Consider the following 5,153-nt stretch of genomic DNA (forward strand, 5'->3'; position numbering starts at 1 on the left):
AAAAAACAAAAAAACAAAAAACAAAACAAGCCTTGATTACAATCATTTGCTAGCCTGAATTTTGGACCTTTTTGCTTGCGTGTGCTTTGTGATGTCTTCAAGAATTCTTCTTGATGTAAACGTTGAAAGGAGAAGATTGTGTTTGGCACTTCTACAAGGATGAGAGAGATAAGTTGAGGATTCTTTATAATTCTCATAGTGAATATCTATCGTACTCACAATTAGTAATCGCATAATACATCATTGATGACTGCTAAAAAGGAAGGGGGAATTATAAGTTTGGGTGTAACTATGTTATATTAATCACTCATTCTTCTAATTATTATTAGTGTGGGACTTTTCACATGTATATATCCAACATATTTGAAACTTTGCTACACCAAAAAATAATCTATTGATGTCTTCACTTGATAATAAAGAGCAATTTCAACCCAAGCAAAAGACAGTTTTTGACACTATGATATGAGTGTTTTTCAATCTCTTGTCACTCTTGTTTAATATGATAACTAGTCGTAAACCAATGCGATGCACGAGAAAATATGATATAATTATTTTATAATAGAATATAATATATTTTGTAAGTTGTGTTATTTGAAATTATTAACTGTCTTTACAAGTTTATGTAAAGGAACATATAATGGAGTTTTCATTCAGCAGCAATATATAGTGATATAGGTATTAAAGCCTAAATCTAATAAGAAGATTTGAATTTCATAATTATAGTATTTTATCACATTTTTAGTATTATCATAATTGGTTGACTTATTTGAACATCTCCAAGAACATTAAAAAGGAAAAAAATTGTACATTTCCAAAGCCATGGAACACATATTACATGTTACATTTAAGTTTAAATACTATATAAGTTTAGGATGGTAGTAGATTTTTGTTTTCTATATAAATATATGTATAATGCCTATATTTGAAAATTGAATTTTAAAAATAATATTATCAAAATTTATCATTTTTTGTTGTTGCTATTTTAGGGCCAAGCCCATATCCCTAACATCCAATGCCTATCTTGTTTGCATTTATAGCTCAAAACTAAAAAGTCGTGTTTGATAAAAATCTCCTGCCTTTTCACCTAAAATTTGATTTAATTTGAATTTTTGAGCCCAAAATTGATAAGGAAACTTGCAAAAAGAATCAATTTAAGACCCAAGTAGTCCATTCCAAAACCAACCAAAGCCAATTGCACCACACTGCCAAATCGACCATTGACAACAACGGTTTTTTGACCATCTATTGGTTTTCGACAAAGTGCACATACTATCCCACAAACTGTATAGACTTTCCAATAAATTTATAAAAAATTTCCAATCATATATACAAACTTTTCCACTAACTGTAAAAACTTTAATACAAAATAAACAGATTTTCTCACAAATTGTACAAATTTATCATAGAATATACAAATTTTCCCACAAAGTGTCCAGATTTTCCCATAAAATATACATACTTTCTCATCAATTATACAAGACTTTTCCATAAAATATACTAAATTTCCCACAAAATGTACAAATATGACTATAGAATGTATTGACTTTCTTACAAGGTGTACAGACTTTCTTACAAAATATATGACATTCCTATAAAATATAAAATAAAATATAATAACCCATAAAATTTACAAATTTTCCCATAAAATATAAACAATTTCTCCCAAAATGATCAGAGTTTCACATAGAACATACCAAATTTCCCAAAAAGTGTACAGACTTTCCCAAAAATATACAGATTTTTCCATTACATATGCACTTTCCCACAAAATTTATGAAATTTTTTCCAAATATATTCTGACTTTCCCAAAACATACACAGATTTTCATAAAAAGTTTATAGGCTTTGCCAAAAAATATAGACTTTATAATTAGATTACAAAATAGCCCTAAAAATATATAGAATATAATTTATCAGAAAGCATACAAACTTACCAACAAAATATAAATACTTTTCCCCAAAACATACAAAATTTCCCACAAATTATACAAACTTTCACATAGAACATACAGACCTTCGAACATAGCAGGGACGGAGCTAGGATTTTGAGTGAGGGGGGCGAGATACACTCAAACCCAAATGCTTAAAAAATGTGTAATACCCTAAATCTTCATATTGTAGCTCTAGATTAACCCAAAGACAACCATGTTCTTTTTATCCAAGCTACGTATAAAAGAATATATGTGTGTGTGTGTTTTTATCGCAAGCTTCTTTGGACACTTAAGCTGCAATTATCCAATGCTAATGCTTTAAGATAAATTTCATAAATCATTTAGAACTCAAACAGAAATTCACAAAAATGATCAAAATTTAATGAAAAATTGAATAAAGAAAGTATATTTTTTGTGAAAGCATGGAACAAAAATGGAGCATGAATATATAGCTACGTCCCTGGAACATAGTGTATAGACTTTCTTACAAGATATACAGATTTTCTAAATAAAATGGACAGATTTTTTAATAAAATATACAAACTTTTGCATAAAATATTCAATTTTTCCTAAAACATTTCCAGACTTTCCAATGGAACGACTTACAAACTTTCCTGAAGAGTGTAGAGAATTTGCCAAAAATTATATATACTTTCTAATTAGATATAAAAACTTTCCACTAAAATATACGAAATTTCTCATAAAGTATACGGACTTCCCAAAATAATATACGAACTTTTATCCTAAAATATACAAACTTTCTCACAAATTATACAAACTTTTCTATAGAATGTACAGACTTAATTTCCAACACAGTGTACAGACTTTCCTACAAGATATATAGATTTTTTCATAAAATTTATATACATTGCCACAAAATATACAGATTTTCCCACAAACTGTACAAACATTCCCACAAAGTATACATACTTTCTGATAAAATATCTTTAGGCGTAATTTTAACTTGGGATCTAAATCATAATCAAGTCGAATTTGTTCTCAGTAAACTTAGAGTGAGACTGAGGCTGAGACTGAGGATTTTTATTCGTCGAATGTCTTGAGTTCGTCTTGCATTCCTAGAGCTCTCTATCCTTAAATTTATTCAAAATTAGGTTCCAGCAAATAAACAGAGAATCATCTTGGGGTTACCTCTAACATCGCTCAATTTTTAAACCTTCCGGTACAACATTTGCATTCACAGAAGAAGAAAAAAAAACATAAGATCTTTTTATACGAAGAAGAAAAAGAAAAATGACAAATAGAAAGATCAAGAGAAAGACTAAGAGCCTTAAAGAGCAAGGCTTGGTGTGTCCATGACATCGAGGGCTCAAATCACCTCTCCACCATTGTTACTATTGAAAAAAAAAAAAAAAGAAGCAACAACAACAATAGAAAGAAATCATTAGCCACTGCTAGCAATTTCAGTTTCATCATCTGAACGTCCAGGCTGAAACTGAATATAAGGAAATCTTATGCCAGTAGATAACCAAACATCCATTCTCTTCTGTGAAGCTATACCCATCACTATAGTACTGCAACATTGTACTAGCATCAACTCTACCATAATAGCTAAATGGCACCCTCCTGAAACCGGCTCACTCAAGCCATAAAATCCATTTCTCAAGCTTCTCATGCCTCTCCTTTCTCTCTGCTCCATCACAAGCTACATTGTTTTTAATTTCCTCTCCAAAAAGCATCTTCTCAACCTTTTGTTGCTCTATTGGTGCCATTGATTTGGTGGAATCCAAACAATCAAAGAGAGCAGCATAGAATTTCATTGCATTGTGTACTCTCTCTATTAATGTAAAACCATTATGATTTGCTTCCTGCTCAGTTATCACCATCAGCTTAGGTGAGAAACGCAGAAGAGAACTTAGAAAGCTCTCCATTTTTGGGGAAGCACTTAGAGATAGTTCAGATGATGTCGAGGAGGAAGCACTGGCAATATACAAATGATTCAGATCCGTCTCAAGAAACTGTTGAAGAGACTGCTGATTCCTTCTTACCGCTACCTCGTCAATAGCCAAGAGAGAATGTAGCTGAAGTAAAGAGATGACTGCAAGAGCTTCTCCAGTCTTGATGCCCAAACTTTCAATATCAAGATTCTCTATTGTGCTAACTATAGGATTGAATCGAAATGGGATGCTCAACCTGTCAGCTTCTTCTTTCAACTGAAGATCCATTTTTACTAATACTTCATTCTGTTCATGAATACCCGTAATTTTCAAATCGGGTGCCCCTTCTTGCCGCACACTTAATGCCTGAAGAAGTCTAATCCATTGTTCTGGCTCAACTGGATAGAGATCAATAATATGAACTACTTTTTCCCCTTCCATAGCTTCCATAATGGCCCGATTAGTGATCAAATATGCATACTTCAAGAAGGGGCAATGCTCATAGAAAAATTTTTGAACAAGAATTTCCTCAAAGACTGATGATATTTTCGTCGAATTCAGTGCTTTGTGCAGACCGGTAAAGCCTTTAAGCATCCTATCAGCAAATGCCTAAATGAAATATGAAGCAATTCGCTGAATTGCAGTGCCTTTAGGAGGGGCAAGGTAAATATGTTCAAGCCTGGTATTAACACTATGAAGACATCTGGCAGTTACATGGCTAGCACATTCTCCAAGAAGTTCTATCAATTGCAAACCTCCTTCCACAGATCGTGGTGATCTGAGCCAGGGGGTATGGTGATCCTAATCCAGGAGAGGATTCATGGGATGAAGTTAAAGAAGATCTGTCTTCTTGTTTTGCTCTTGCCATCAATAACTGAGAGCAAACTTAATGCACTGGGAATGGAGATCTGAATAACAGCTAGAATGGGATTCGATGTGAAGGAGAATAAATTTTAATTGCTGCAATAATAACACCACACCACTTGATGATAGAGAAAGTTGAGGGAAGGAAGAAAGAACTATATCTTGAATCTTTCCCTCCCTTTTTGTTGTTAGGTTTGTTAAAAAATTACAAACTTAAGCCAACGAAGGTAAATATTGTTTGGTTTTTCAATATATTTTCAAGTAACAGTTTTGGTTCTCAAAGTCAAAAGCAGTTGAGGAACACTTCAAATATATCACTCTTAAAACATAATTTTTTCTTCTTCAATAAATTCCTTTGGAAGTAAATGTGGGGCTATTTGGGTTGCTAATTACTCACAAAATCAAAAAATAGTTTCAAGACAATGGAACTTTTCCTTCCTATATCTCAACAGTATAAGCCAACT

General features: G+C 32.2%; 1 pseudogene; it reads right to left on the reverse strand.

The window, feature by feature from the left end:
• Positions 1-3,360: 3,360 nt before the first annotated feature.
• Positions 3,361-4,693, reverse strand: LOC142616885 (GRAS family protein TF80-like; annotated as a pseudogene).
• Between the last annotated feature and the right edge of the window lie 460 nt (positions 4,694-5,153).

The sequence above is a fragment of the Castanea sativa genome, chromosome 11, assembly GCF_040712315.1.
Source record: "Castanea sativa cultivar Marrone di Chiusa Pesio chromosome 11, ASM4071231v1".
NCBI classification, from domain to species: domain Eukaryota; kingdom Viridiplantae; phylum Streptophyta; class Magnoliopsida; order Fagales; family Fagaceae; genus Castanea; species Castanea sativa.